We start from the raw sequence: 16340 nt of genomic DNA on the forward strand, positions 1-16340 counted from the left end.
TACTTTATATTTCAGAAATTTTTGTCTGTATTGTATTTCTGAATATTGTTTTTGTTCCATTTGTTGGAGTCTCTATTCCAGGAATATAAGATATCTTTATGCAGGACAGTCTTTTCATGGTCATTTCTTTATTTTGTTTCCTGTAGCATATTTGTAAAAGTTGTCATGCCATTTTTTAAAAAATCTTGATCGTGTTTAACATGGAAAGTGCTAAACTGAGGTCTTACTTATTCTGATATCCAACAGATTCTTCTTAACAACCTCAATACTCTTCTCACCATTTTTATTTCTGTGCACACAGACACACCCACCCCAGTTTGAGTACTGAATACTGATTTTATTCTTTCTCTATAACCCGGAGATACAGGAAATGGGGGAAGGGAGAGATTAATGTTTTCTAGGCCTCATCTTTCCTTAGTCTAGCTTCTGGGATGCGGGACTGGAATTATAAGCCTTGTCATACACACCCTGTATCTCGTCATTCTTTTCTTGGCCTCTACTTTTTGAAATATTTGGCATAAATTTGCATAAATCTCTTTTTTATTCACTTCTATTACTTTTTTTTTCCCTCTCCTTCACCACCCACTTTTACTTCTTTCATTTGGTTTTAGTGGAGGAAAATTCTGTGATCCTACTTCACTTTTACTCATAAACCCCTACATTTATTTTTTTTAATATTTATTTTGTAAATACCAAATGCAATCTTTTGAGTAACAATGGTTGCACTTTTACTTCTGTTATTTTGAACAGAAGGAAGTAAAGAGAAGACAACTAGTTTCAATTCTTTTTATATATTCAATATACTAAATGGAAAATATAAGACCACAAATAAAGTTCTTCCGTGAACTTTACAAATACCCCGTTAGGTCCAGGAGGGCCCTATCCCTATCCCGACAGTGTGGGAACCTGACTTCTCCCTTATCATTGTGTAGGAACCAGACCTTGCATCCAGGTGGGAACCGGACTTCTCCCTTACCTTTGTCTGGGAGACAGACCTTGTATCCGGGCTGGCAATGCTATATGCTCGTCTCCCGCTTCACTGGGCTCTCCTCACTTCCCCACCAATTTACCCGCCCCAAATATTCCTGCTAAAAGGGCCGTCTCAAGCCCCATATAAGTTTCAAGTCCTCTCACATTCCGGGCTGATGACATCTTCGGCTCAGCCAGGCTGTCGTTCTGCTACAACAGATCTTGCTCAATCCCTTTGGTCTTGTGCGTTCCTCCTTCGGGGAACCTAACATCTTGTGCCAAAACCGGGGAGAGTTTGGTGCAGGTTCAGTGGCCACTCCTCTGAACCCACCCCGAGCTTATTGGTTTGCAAACTGGAGAGCAGTGGGGTGCAGCAGCTCACCCAGGCTAACCTCGGATCCTACCTTTTTCCCAGGCTCTAAGGGGTTTAACCCTAACCTTCCAAATCCTCCTTGAACCCAGCCACGGAGGACACCAGACCGGGAGCTTCACCTTTTCATTGCTGGCCTGCCAGCCCACATCAGTCACTTAATTTTTGGGTGAGTGGTTATCTACCTCTTCTGGGGTCTTCTTTCTCTCTCTTTCTCTGACATATCCTAGAGCTAGGTCAGAAGACTCCTTGGCCTCCTGGCCCCGGGTCCTTCTGAACTGGGGCCATCTGGCTCAGAAAGGACCCCTCTGCTCTAGCGGATGGACTCTTTGTCAGTGGGGACACCCACACAAAGAGCCGCTCTCCCTTCCTTGTGGTTTGCCACTTGCCCTCCTCACTTTCCCTGTCGTTCTCATCCTCTTCATCTTGGGGAACACACCTTCCACACCCTCCAAAACCAACCCCCTTGGCTGTCTTTTAAGAAACCTAGACAATCTCAGCCTCAAGGGTGATATCAGACCTAAGTGTCTCATTTTCTATTATAACTGCTTGGCCACAATATAAATTGGATAATGGATCTCAGTGGCCTGAGAATGGTACCTTTGATTATAACACATTAAGAGACCTTGACAACTTCTGTCACCACAATGGAAAATGGTCTGAAGTTCCCTATGCCCAGGCCTTCTTTATGGCTCTTCTTTATGCCCAGACTCTCTCTGTAAATCCTGCTCTACTTAACAGATTTTACTTCTTCACTCCAGTCTGCTTCCCTTGACTCTGAAACTGGCACTTCCTCTTTTGATCCCACTGACCGCAAAACCCCACCCCCTAGACTCCCACCCCTGTATGCTCTTCTTTCAGCCAACCTCCCAGATGTCCCTTACTCTTCCCCCGCCCCAACCCTTCAGCTCACAATTCCCCCACTTCTTTCTCCTTTAAACCCTCAGCTCCCAATGAGTTCAGCTCAGATCTCTCAGAACTCTCCTTCTCCTTGCCTCACACCCGCTCTCCCTCGTCCTCTGCAGCCTGCTATTGTTTTCTCTTTAAGGGAAGTTGCAAGCTGAGGGTATAGTCCACGTTCATGTCCCTTTCTCTCTGGCCGATCTCTAATTGAAAAAAAAGTTAGGATCCTTCTCCACTGACCCCACCATTTCTGTCTCATCTCTAAGCCTTTAGCCACACCCTCCTTAAATTATCTCTTACTTGGAACACCCTTCAGTCACTTGTTCCTAGTCCTTCCTAAGTGCCCAACCCCAATCCTTGATAGAAACATTTTGTCAAAACTCAGAGCCTCCCTTAAGGGTCTCTTTCCAACCACTAATTTAGACCCATACCTCCTTCTCCTTTTCACTAAACCAGAATCAGATAAGTTCCCCCTCCCAACTTCTCTGGTCACACCCAAGGTCTGGGATACCTGTACCCCTTCCATAGCGTAACACCACTCTCTATCCACATAAAACTAAAAATCCCTTCAATATACCCCTATCAACCCCAATACCCCTTTATCCTTAGAAAGCAGACAAAGCCTCCAACCCATTATACAATGCCTTCTATCCCCAAACCTCCTCAGACCCACACACTCCCCATTCAACACCTCGATCCTGCCTGTCAAGAAGTTGGATGGCTCATATCGCTTAGTCCAGGACCTTCGCATCATAAACCAGGCAGTTCTCACAGCCCACCCATTAGTACCCAACCCCTACACCCTCCTATCCCTTATTTCTCCAGATACTTCCCATTTCACTGTAATTGACCTAAAAGATGCATTCTTCACCATTCTTCTAAACCCAGACTCCCAAAATCTCTTTGCTTTTACCTGGACAGATCCTGTTATTCATCCATCAGTCCCAACAACTTACCTGGACTGTCCTTCCGCAAAGGTTTCTGGGATAGTCCCCACTTCTTTGGACAAGTCTGAGTATCAGATCTAGCAAAACTAGATCTCCATCCCTGCACTCTTCTCCAATATATAGATGATCTCCTCCTTTGTAGCCGTTTTATTCTCTTTCTTATGAACACAGAGCTAGTCTCCTGAATCATTTGGCTAAAAATGGGTATCGTGTCTCTCCCAAGAAGACCCAACTTTCTTCCCCTCAAGTCATTTATCTCAGTCTCTTTATTACCCTACAACATCGCTCCATTACTTTAAACAGAAAAGACCTCACTGCTTCCCTCTCACTTCCCACCTCAAAACAAGAGCTCTGATCTTTCCTCAGTTTAGCAGGGTTTATCTATATTTGGGTCCTTAACTTCATCATTCTAACTCACCCTTTACATCTGGCCTCTAAAGATCCTTTGAATGAACCACTAGATCCCACCATTAATATTAGCCCTTACTTTTGAAAGTTACAGCAGGCCCTTATATCAGCCCCAGCTCTTTCCCTTCTCAACCACTCCAAACTTTTTACACTTTATACTACAGAAAAGGAAGGAATAGCACTTGGACTCTTAGGACAAGTCCAGGGACCCGATGCTCAGGTAGTTAGTTGCCTATCTATCAAAACTGTTAGATACTACAGTCAGGGGTTGGTCAGCCTAAGAACCCTGGCAGCAGCCGCTCTTCTAACTCTTGAAAGTCAGAAACACATTTAGACAACCCATCATGGTTTATTCTTCACATAACATTTCCGACCTCATCACACACAAAGCTGCCCAAAATCTCTTTCCCTCTAGAATATAAACTTTTCACATATTCTTTATTGAATCTCCCTATGTTACCCTAGCTAAATGCCCTCCACTCAATCTTGCCACTCTTTTACCCATCCCTAAAAAAGAGGCTTCACACTCCTGTATAGAAATCCTCAACCTTAAGACTCCCTAATTCTCAAATATAACAGACTCCTCTTTACAATGCCTTACATACTTGGTTTATTGACAGTAGTTCTTTCTCCCAAGATGAGAAAAGGTTGGCAGGCTATGCAATAGTCTCTCTCACAGAGGTCATAAAATCAAGTCTCGTTCCTATAGGAACTACCTCTTTAAAGGCAGAATTAATTGCCCTCACCAGAGCATTTACTTTAGCATCTGGACAAGAGGTTAACATCTATACAGATTCCAAATATGCCTTCCATATTCTCCACTCACATGCCTCAATTTGAGAAGAAAGAGGATTTCTCACTACAAAAGACTCTCCTATTACCAATGTCCCCTTAATTCTTAAACTTCTTCAGGCTGCTCATCTTCCCAAGGCAGCAGGAGTAGTTCACTGTAAGGAGCACCAAGCAGGAAACGACCCCATCATACAGGGCAATAATAAGGCAGACACAGAGGCCAAAAGGGCAGCGCAGCAACCACCCACTTCCTCCCAACTCAGCTATTCCTCATTTCATGCCACAATACTCTCCTAAAGAGTCTCATTCTCTCCTCAGGTTTGGAGCAGACAGGGAAGATCCTTGGCTAAAGATGCAAGGAAGGTATATTTTACCACAGGGCGAAGCTCAAAATATCCTGCAAGATATTCATAACTCCTTATACACTGGATTTAAACCACTTTTACAACTCCTTAAACCCCTTGCTACCTGTAATAACTTTAATACTCTCCTTCAAATATTACAAAAAATTGCTCTATCTGCTCCACAGTCTCTCCCCAGGGATCAATACGTCTTCCTTCCTTTTCTACCCATCAAGCTATGGGCAGCATCCCTAGACAGGACCAGCAAATTGATTTTATACACATGCCCCCATCAGGAAAATCTGATACTTACTAACCCTTGTAGACACCTTTTCTGGATGGGTTGAGGCTTTCCCCACCACCTCTGAGAAGTCTTCTGAAGTTACCCAGGCACTGCTCAAAGACATTATCCCTTGCTTTGGATTACCCACCTCATTACAGTTGGATAATGGTCCAGCCTTTATATCTCAAATAACACAGGAAGTCAGCTCTACCTTAGGTATTCAGTGGAACTGATACACTCTTATCGACCTCAGTCTTCAGGAAAAGTTGAAAAAGCTAACTCTTTAACAAAAACCCAGTTATCTAAGCTTAATCTAGAGATTAAGGAACCCTGGACTTCACTCTTACCCCCTGCCCTCATGTGCACTAGGGCTTCCTAGGGCCCCCTCCTTCCTCGGCCCCTTTGAACTCATGTACAAAAGGCCTTTTCTTCTATAGAACTTCCCAACCACAATATCCCCTTTAGGAGATTACATACCCATACTAAATCTAGTTAGACAAATACTAAAAGAACATGCAGATCACGTCCTGCCAAAGCCCTTCACAGGAGATCTTCTACCCACTCCTGTAATCCCTCAGGATTGTGTCCTACTTAAGAATCTCCACTCAGATAACCTTAAACCTAGATGGCAAGGCCCTTACCAGGTACTTTTAATGACCCCCACTACTGCTAAGATTACTGGACACCCAACCTGGTTCTATCTTTCGAGGCTAAAACGAATCTCCAATAGTTCACCAAGGGACAAAGTACGGCCAGACACCCCAATATACCACAGCTATTCCATCGGACCTACAAAGCTTTAGCTAACCTGAATTCCTGAAGAAGAAGATAAATGAGTAACCTTTACGGTCCCTGTCCCTTCTGTTCAGGTTCAGGCTCTCCTCTTCTTCCAGAACAGACAACATCCCAACAAATTCTTTCAACCTTAGCACAAAATCCCCTTCTTCTCCGTCTCGAGATTTTAACTTTTTTATGGGACTCACTTTTACAGGGACACTTTGATTTCTCATAGACCAGTATCATTCACCTGTTAGATCCATGGGGCGAGGTTCCTTATTATGTAGATCAAGAAGACCTCCCATTTCCACCCTATTAATTCTACTTATTTATATTTCCTCTCAATCACCTACTTCCTCTTCTGCTTCCCTGCCAAGCTTTCTCACTACTACTCATCTTGAGCATTCTCTCAAGCTTACCCCTTCTCTCCTCAGTAAGTCCAACCATACATTAGCCAAGGACTATTGGCCCTGCCTTTCCCTCTATCCCTCAGCATACTCTGCCCTCCCCATTTCCCTTGCCAAATGACCCTTTAGTATCGAAAAGGGCTCCATTTTCCTTGAAAGGGCAGATACTCTCCTTAGAAGTTACTCCACAGTACAGGCTAATCAAGCTTCTACTCTCTTCCACACCTATACCCAATCCCTTGCAAAGGTAGCACATCCCTCCATACTAGTAATAGGACCCACTATCCTTCATATCCCTTTGATTTCCAAGGCTCCTCTTTGTTTCACAAGAACTGATGGCAACATAGCTATAGGACACCTACCCTCCAGCCTAAGCAATCTCAGTCACAATTCAACTACCCGATGGCCACTGGACTCAACGGATGACTACCAAGTTTCTTCAGAGGCTAATGGCCTCTTTTTACAACCTTTTCCACTTCATGGGTTACTCTAGAGTCCTTGCAACCTCTTACAACTATTCCATATCCCGCTCTCCTTCTTTCCTTGGGGGTCTGTCTCTGCAGTTCCCCAACACTTTCATTGCAGACCTACTAGTCCCTCTTCTCATCTATCCCCCTTGTTGGAGCTGCTATAGTTACAAATCATGGCCTGGAGTTCTGAGCTTCAGAGAGGACACACTGAAACAATCCATGCTCTAACTTATTTGTTCTCCATAAATGTTTCCACCTGTATACCTGACAAAGGGGTCTTCTTTCTATGAGGAACTAGCACTTATCTGCCTTCCCACTAACTGGGCTGGAACTTGTACTCTAGTCTATCTCTCTCCAAATATAGATATAGATCCCAATAACCAGTCCTTACCAATTCCCATCACACACTATATAAGACATTAAAGAGCTATTCAGGTCATCTTACTGTTGGTTACACTAGGGGTCACAAACGGACTAGGCACAGGCATAGGGGGACTTGCCACTGCTCTACCCTATTTCGAAGCATTGTCCAATGATCTCCAAGAAAGCCTAGACGAGATTGCAAAAAATATAGTTCAATTACAGGATCAAATTGACTCCCTAGCAGCTATCACCTTACAAAACTAATAAAGGCTAGATTTACTGACACCTGAAAAGGAGGTCTCTGCCTCCTTCTAGAAGAATGTTGTTTTTATGTTAACCAATCAGGACTAGTAAGAGATGCAACTAAAAAGCTAAAGAACAAAGCCAAAAAATAAGAGCGTGCCAAGTAAATTCTTGGAACACCTGGCTCTTACCCTTCATAGGGCCTCTAACCTTCATTTTTCTCATTTTGGGCTTTGGGCCTTGCATTCTGCGCCAGATTTCTTCCCTCCACCAGGATCATTTTCACGCATTTACCAACCGGTCTATAGCAGAAGTCATGCTACTTCAATCTACACCACACTATGAAGCCCCCCAGCCAGCTGAACCCACCAATCAATGCCACACTCCAGTTGACTATCCACTACCGAACCCCTTTCCAACAGATCCTGCTGCCCCTATTCAGCAGGAAGCAGCTACAGAAGACCACGTTGCCATCTTTATTCCATAAAACAAAAAGGCTGGAATGGTACGTCCAGGAGGGCCCTATCGCTACCCCCATAGTATAGGAACCTGACTTCTCCCTAACTTTTGTGTGAGAACCAGACCTTGCATCTGGGCTGGCAACGCTACATGCTCGCCTCCCGCTTCACTGGGCTCTCCTCCCTTCCCTTCCAATTTACCCGCCCAAAATATTCCCGCCAAAAGGCCCACCTCAAGCCCCATATAAGTTTCCCGTCCCCTCACATTTGGGGCTGACGCCATCTTCGGCTCAGCCAGTCTGTCACTCTGCTACAATCTTGCTTAATCCCTTCGACCTTGTGCATTCCTCCTTCAGCGAACCTAACATCTCTCCAAAAAAATAAGATGCATTTTCTGCTCTCAGATATATTCTTCTTTACTATCTATTCAATTCAGTACTCAAGCAATGAATCCTAGAATCTTTCTTGTCTCCTTACCTTTCCCACCACCACCAATTCTATACCTGGCACACAAGAACCACTCAATAAATATGAAGGAACAAATTAATATAGTCTATTTGTTATGCTACCAAAAAGATCTCTCTTATAACCCCTTCCTGGTCCCACTACCACAGACTTGATACAAGCCCATATCACCTTATTATCAGGACTATTCTTAAGTCTCTAATTATTTCCTCACTTTCACCATTTATCTGTTTAAAATACTGACCTTATCAAAATTCTCTCCTCGAAAATCTCTAATGATTTTTCATTGCCCAAGAAATGGGTTTAAATCAGCACAGTATACAAAAGGCCCTTCTTTTACAACCTGATCATATATTTATTGCCTTTATAATCAGTAGCACCCATCATCTCTGCTTTCTTCCACACATGACCCTCTTACCTACCCTCTCCAATGTGTCTTCCTATAGAACCTCTGAACTATAGGTTGGTTATAAGCATAGGTGACAACTTGGAACATCTGAAGAGGGTAGGGGGCAGTCTTGTGGAACTAAGTCCTTCACCTGTGGGATATGATGCTATCTCCAGGTATTGACAGAATTGAGTTGAATTAAAAGACTCCCAGCTGGTATTGAAGAATTGCTTGGTGGTGTAGAAAAAACATACACATAGAATTGTTACCAGAATTGTACTCTTAAAACATGTATCTGTAGAACTTTGATAGAAATTACAACCTGAAACAAGTTTTAGTTTTCAATTTCCAAATAGTTATAGCTTCAATAATGTGGAATCTTAACATTCATAAACGTTTCAATTATGTAAATGTATTCCAAAAAAATTCATTTAATATATTGGACTACTTATCTAATGCAGTCCATTTTTATTATTTGCAGATTCTGTTATCTGTAAATTTGCCAACTAACAAAACTTTATTTGTAAGCTCAAAATCAATACTCACAATTCTTTCCTCGTTTGTAGACATGTATAGAGTAGCAAAAATTTGAGTTGTTTCATGGACATGTTTCCAGCTAAGGTCCAACAAGGTGATGTCTTCTTAAAACAGCTCTCAAACGTGAAACAAGTGTTCATTTTGTGGTCTACTTAGTAACACTTTTTTTTGCCTTTTTTTTTTTTTTGGCCTTTTGTTGTTTACTTTTTGTTTAAAATGCCCACCAAGAGTAGTACTGAAATGCTGTCTAGTGTTCCTAAATGGATCATAGCTGTAGTCTTAGTCATTGTTATATTTTCCAATAATGATAAAAACTAAATTATTATACCCTTAGAGAAATAAACAGTTCTCATTAATTTCCCCTGCTAATAATCTAGTCATGTTTTTCACACTCACTCTTTTTGTCAAGAAAAAGCGGATTTACAAAAGAAGAAAATGCAAAAACATTTGTTTCAAAGGAAATAAGAACGTTGAGGAAGATGAACAAAAACAAAGTCATCCAGTCAAAACATATAGAATACTCTGGTTCTGGCTATGCAAAGGTAAACATTCTAAAATCATGGGATTTAAACTAAAAAATACTAAAAACAGCACTTTATGTATTTTCTATTTAAATTATTACTTTAAAACTTAACATACATTTCACTTCTAGCTGACAGAGTATCAGGGACCAGATTAATCCTCCCACCTGAAAAACTAAAATAAGTGGACAAAATATGTGAAATGCACTGGACAACAGCAATGCAAGGCAGTAATCTCTGAAAGAGGCAACAAAAAAGTAAGCCCTATGACTTCCCAAGTGTATTGCTTATACAGTTTCCATGATGCAGTGCTAGGAGAGGAAAACCAGAGCCTGGTTAAGAATCCCAAATTGAGAAGATAGATTTGAGTGTTCCGGGACACTAAGGCAGCTGGAGTTCCCACGGCAAAGAATCAGAGAGGAGAAAGTGGCACACAGAGAGGCTGGAGCTTTGCAGGACTCCCCGAGTTTTCAGCTGAAAATTGATCAGCATGTGTATGTAAGAAAACTACCAAGCCCAGTAACAGAAACACCAGAAAAAAAAAGCAGGCGGAATGATTAACCAGAGTTCACAGCCAGAGTGGAGAAATCTTGTAATAATGGACAATAGCTAGAATATTCAGAAGGGCATTGCCTCAGTAGTAAAGCCTTATTAGCCTTGTACTGAAAGACACTCAGGTTTCACCTAACAAAGCTTAAAAAGCAAACTGTGAGGGGTTAAAGTGTTTCTAAGTAACTTAGCTGTGTCCCAGAACAAAGCTCAAAATGTTTAAAAGAATACAGAGAAAAGCCAGCTCCAAACAACAAAATTTACAATGTCTGGCATCCAAACAAAAATGATTAGGCATGAAAACACACACACACACACGAAAATATGATCCATAATGAGAAAAGTCAGTTATTCAGAAATGACAAAGATGATAGGATTAGTAAGCAAAGACATTAAAACAGCTATTGTATACAAAACGTTGTTAAAAGGAATTAAAGAGACAAAAATAAATAGAAAGAAATGCTGTGTTTATGGGTTGAAAGACTTAATATTATTAAGATGTCCACACTACCCAAAACAATCTACAGATTAAATGCAACCCATCAAAACTCCAATGGCATTTTGTGCAGAAACAGAAAAACCCACCCTGAAACTCATATGGAATCTCAAGGGACATAAATAGCCAAAATAATTTTTAAAAAGAAAAACAAAGTTGAAGGAGTCATACCTTCTGATTTCAAAACATATTACAAAGCTATAGTAATCAAAACAATGTAGTACGGGCATAAAGACAAATAGATAGATGGCATAGAATGGAGTCCAGAAATAAACTCTCACATGTATAGTCAAATGACCTTTGACAAGAATGCCAAAACCACTCAATGGGGAAAGGGCAGCCTCTTCAATCTGTGGTTCTAGGAAAATTGGATATCCACATGTAAAAGAATAAAGGCACACCCTTATCTTATACCATATACAAAAATAACTCAAAATGGATTAAAGACCTAAATGTGAGACCTGAAACTCCTACAAGAAAACAGCAAAAAACTTCATGACATTGAACTTCACAATGATTTCTTGGATATGACACAAAAAGCAAGAATAGACAAATGAGACTATATCAAACTTAAAAACCTTTGTGCATCAAAGAATACAATCGACAAAGTGAAAAGGCAACCTATGAAATGAGAGAAAATATTTGCAAATTATATATCTGATAAAGAGTTAATATCCAGAATATATAAAGAATTCCAACTTAAAAACAAAAAAATCAGATAACTCAAAAAATGAGCAAAGGACTTGAACAGACATTTCTCCCAAGATAATGTACAAATGGCCAACACGCATATGAAAACATGCTCAAAATCACTAATCTCCAGGAAATACAAATCAAAACCATAATGAGATATCACTTCACACCCATTAGTATGACTACTATCAACAAAACAGAAAATAACATGTTTGGGCAATGATGTCGAAAAATTGGAATCCTTGTCCATTGTTGGTGGAATGGTGAAGCGAAGCAACCACTATGGAAAACAGTATGGCTAGTCCTCAAAAAATTAAAAATAGAACTACCATATAATCCAACAATCCCACTTCTGGGTATGTATCCAAAAGTGAAATTATTGTCTTGAAGAGATATTTGCAAGTCTTTATTTAGAGTCAGAAATTTCAGCACTCCTCTCTCAAAAATTGACAGAACAAGCAAACATAAATAAAGTCAGTAAGGACAAAGAAGACGTGAACAATGCTCTAACTGACATTTGTAGAACATACAACATTCTTTTCAAGTGCATATGAATCATTTACCAAGACAGACCATGTTTGGGCTATAAAACCATCTCGATAAATTTAAAATGATTCAAATCAAATCATGTATGTTCTTTAACCACAGTGAAATTAAATCAGAAATCATTACCTGAAAAAATCCTCAAATATTCAGAAACTCGGGTATATACTTCTAAATAACCAATGGGGTCAAAGGAGAAATCACGAAGAAAATCAGAAAGGATTTCTCAACTGAATAAAAATAAAAACATGACATATAAAAATTTGTGGATGCAGCCTATGCGCCAGAGGGGAATTTTATAGCACTAAACATTTACGTTAGAAGACAATAAATTAATGAGCTTAGTTTCCATTTTAAGATTCTAGCCCAATCGAAAGCAAATAAACTGCAAAGTAAAACAGCAAAAGGAAATAATAAAGAATATAAATCAATGAAACTGATGACCAGAAAATCAATAAAGAAAAACCAAATGCTGACTCTTTAAAAAGAGAAACTTCTAGCCAGATTGAACAGGAAAAAATGAGAAAATACAAATTAATAGGAGTAAGAGAGGGGACAATGCTATAGATCTTACAGACATTACAAATATAAGAAGATATTATAAACAATTTTATGACAATGAATTTAACAACTTAAATTGATAAACTCCTTGAAAGATATGACCTATCAATGCTCACTCAATAAGAAACAAATAGCCCTCTATTAAAGAAATTGATTTGTAGTTAAAATTTTTTTGTAGTTTTCCCCTGCCCCCAACCCATACACAAACCCAGGCATAGGTATGCAAGTCATTTAGTACTGTTTTAAGTTTAAAATCCATAGAGGGATCAAATACATATTAACTATAATGTGCAGGGACTAAGGATATGATTTTGATATAATTCTGATAGCATTTCGGCAAAATCATTCTGGAAGGAAGCTTCGTGGAGAACTGATTGGTATGAGGCTTAATTAAAAGTAAGAACACTAACGACAATAATCTAGGGAAAACCTAATGAAGGTCTGAAATAAATCAATGGCAATGAGGATTTTTTTCATTGGAGTGGGTGTTGAGACAGGCATGACTAAAAGATAACTAGTAGAGCAAATGACCAGATGTAGTGACTGACTAGACATGAAAGGTATGGGAAGTAAAAGACAAAGATGCTCCATGATTCTTGGCTTGAACACTAGAAGAACCATTTATTAAGACACGGAATACAAGAGAAGAAACAGATGAGGGGACAAGAAGATATGTTTTCAACATATGGCACCTTTAGACATTCAGTGCCCAAAAGATACATAGTAGGCAATGGATTATATGGAATCAACACTTAGGAAATCTGTGTACTTAAATTAATTTACTATATCCCAGGATTACTTGCAATTAAAGCCTTGTTTATAACTGTACAAACAATGGCTTTCCTCGGTTAAAAGAATTTTAGGGATAAGAAGATAGTTGAGAGATCTGAGAAAGTTAAGTCCTCTTCCCTACACTTAATTTAGAGTACAAAAGACCCAATTTCAGTGACCTTTTTATTGTCATTTAGAAAAGCAAAATGCTATTTATTTACTCTATCGGGTTTTAATAAGCCTGACCTACTTTCTTCAGAAACACTTTGAGAATGTGAAGGTTTCTCCCTATCTCTTCTCTTCTTTTGTATGTGGCCGCGATAATTCAATTCTTCATTCAACTCTACCTGTAACCTATGTAACATCCTATTGCCTCTTTTTAAGGTTTTGTTTGTTTGTTTGCCACTTTCTGGCTTTCCTTACTCTATTTCAGAATGGCATTTAAATACACAGGTATGCATGTACGCATATGTATAGATATATACATATATACACACACATATATATCTGTTCGACTTACTCGAATAATTGTAGCAACCTCTTTTTTTTTTTTTTTACTAGGCAGAGAATTTTATTAACTTTTGTTTCAAACTTTATTTACAGGCTTCTTCATGTTAATTACCTGCAAAGAATGATTTGTGTATAAGCAAAAACTGAAGAGAGCTGCAGTGTCCAAGGGGCTTGGGCTTAAAAATATTAGAGACTGAGATTTTATCAGATCCCTGAACAAAATTTTAAAAAGCAGTTATAACATAAAATTGCAGTTCCCAGTAACTTCTTCAAGTTTTATCTTCTTCAGAAGTTCACTTGATTCAGTTTGCTTCACTACTGGAAGCCTCATTAAAATTCTCCACAAAATCTGGAACTTCATCATCACCATCCTCTCTGGTAGCAAGTGATGCTTTTCTATCCACATCCTGGGTGGAACTTCAGCCAGTCTCCTTAAACTAGTCAGACTCTCTGGTACCAGACAAGCTGGTTTAAGAGACTGGATAGCATTTCTGTCAGCTGCTTTGCCTCAGCATGGCCTGTAACAGTGAAAGTGTTTGCTGCCAGAGATGTCCAAACTTTAGGTTTATTAAAGTGGATCACTGTTTCTTGGATTGTGAACATATGCACTTCCTCAGTAGCAGAGATATTGTTTACCCTAACTTCTTTAAGGAGAACTGAAGTTTATCATATGCTGTAGCTTTTCTGTGAACCATCTTCTTTCTGCAAGCAGTTCCTTTCCCACCAGTGCACACTTGTGCCTGCAGTTTGGTAAGTTTCTTCTGGTTTTTGAAATTTTTTCATCTTGCTGGAGAGGAAAACAGGGCTCAGGCAGGAGACTAGGGTTGGTGTTCAGGGGGTCTTGAGCAGCCCACCTGAAAATCAGCGACCATTTCTTTGAGCGAGTCTTATAAACCAGGCAATGTGTCAAGTGCTTTCCATACATTAGCTCATTTAATTTTCAAAATCTTGCAAAATAGCTTTCCCCAGTTTATGATTAACTACAACTGAACCTCAAAAAGATTATATAATGAACCCAAACTCACAGAACTGCTAGACTGCAGAACTGAGAGTTGAACCTAGGTCTGTAAGAGCTCCAAAACTTGTGCCACATAAATTTCATAAATTTGTTACCATCTGTTAACAGACCTTTTACCAAATGTTTTATTAAGGTGCTTTCATTAATGCAACAAATATGAGTGCCTACTAAAGGTCTTCAAAATTTCTGTAGATAAACTTTTAACAGCCTCTTTCCTCTACTGTTTCTGAAACTAGAAAGCTGCAAACGGTGCACTTTTTTCCCCTTTACTTCCTCTCATTAAATGTCAAATTTAATCATGTTATGATTATTATCAGGTAGTGGTTCAGCCACAGCCATTTCCTGCCCCAGTATCTATTCACTATGCAGAATGAAGTCCAGCATATTTTCTTTCCTAGTGCTCTAAAACTACCTGTTCTAGGAGCTGTTGATTTTTCTCATGTGAAAACTTATCTCTATATTTTGTGTCATTTTAGCAAAAGGCGAACAAATTGAACCAAAAATGCAGCTTTCCTAAATGTCACTAAATATTTTCAAATTAATCATATGATTCTGGTCATCGAGTGATCTGCATTTATAAATCCAATGTGAGTATTTATGGTTGTGTGCTAACCTGAGGAGAAAATATAATTATGAGACTTTTTCTTGGGTTTTCAAGGACAGTCCTAGTTTAAAACATTCTGTCCTCCTATCATGTCTCAAGTTGGGGTTCAGAAAAGACAGTCAACATAAATTTAAAGGGTATTTTGTACTATGTGGCTACAGACTAGAAAAATGGGTTAAGAGAAGGCAACAGTCACTTTAAGATTCTTTAAAAAAAAAAAAAAAAAAAAAAAAGATTGTCGTCTTTTCAAAACAATCCCAAAATACATTCTACAAATTAGGTGCAAATGCCTTCAGTGGTATTAGTTTTCTTTTACAGCTTAGAATAAAATAGCACAGTGAAATAATGAAATAGTTGCTTAGCTGGACAGGTTTGGAAATGAAGTTTTAACTGACACAGGGGAAAATAAATATTAAAAGGTAAATATTAAAATATAGCAATGCACAAACTGTTAAGATTTTGCTATAATTTTACTATATATGTATGAAATTTCCAACCTCCAAAATTAGGTAGTACTCACTTTGCCCAACCACATTTTGAATATTCAATTACTATTTAAATTTGGCCATCACAAATAGTTTTTATATAAAACCACAATTACCTGCCATTTCTTCAACCATCCATATTCCTGTTCTATCTGTATAAAATGCCCTTCTCCTCAAATGAACACTACCACTCACCCTTTAAGGTTCCAGTGATAGCTCCCTACTAAATCCCCAACCCCTTCTCTTGTCTCTAATTATTCGTTCTTCTTTATTCAGGGCTTACCGATGTGTGCCAGTCCTTTATACGTATTTTGTCTAATGCTTAACACTCTCCTTAGAAGTATTATCCTCTTTACTTAACAGATAAGGAAACTGAAGCTGAAAAAGGTTCAGTATCATGTTTAAGGTCACAAAGTCAAGCAGGAATTAAAACGCTTATCTTTCTCAACCTTAATTGAATTCTCTATG

At 39.2% G+C, this 16340-nt stretch overlaps 1 protein-coding gene, 1 long non-coding RNA gene and 1 pseudogene across 5 annotated transcripts in view; 1 reads left to right on the top strand and 2 right to left on the bottom strand.

Moving 5' to 3' along the window:
* Positions 1-16340, bottom strand: part of PHTF2 (putative homeodomain transcription factor 2) — a 119547-nt gene that overhangs the window by 100547 nt on the left and 2660 nt on the right. Inside the window, exon 1 of one of the 4 annotated variants that reach the window (XM_039849010.1) lies at positions 977-995. The exons of the other annotated variants lie outside the window; for them this stretch is intronic. The gene's annotated coding sequence lies outside the window, so the exon portion shown is untranslated. Of the gene's footprint in view, positions 1-976; positions 996-16340 lie in introns of those variants that run through there. 4 annotated transcript variants of the gene reach the window in all.
* Positions 628-15650, top strand: LOC120591528 (uncharacterized). The gene is made up of 3 exons (XR_005649910.1): positions 628-1508; positions 14417-14515; positions 15260-15650. It is a non-coding gene; the product is annotated as an uncharacterized LOC120591528 (long non-coding RNA).
* Positions 13726-15298, bottom strand: LOC120591525 (transcription factor BTF3-like; annotated as a pseudogene).

Source organism: Pteropus medius, unplaced genomic scaffold, assembly GCF_902729225.1.
Source record: "Pteropus medius unplaced genomic scaffold, Ma_sr-lr_union100, whole genome shotgun sequence".
Taxonomy (NCBI): Eukaryota; Metazoa; Chordata; class Mammalia; order Chiroptera; family Pteropodidae; genus Pteropus; species Pteropus medius.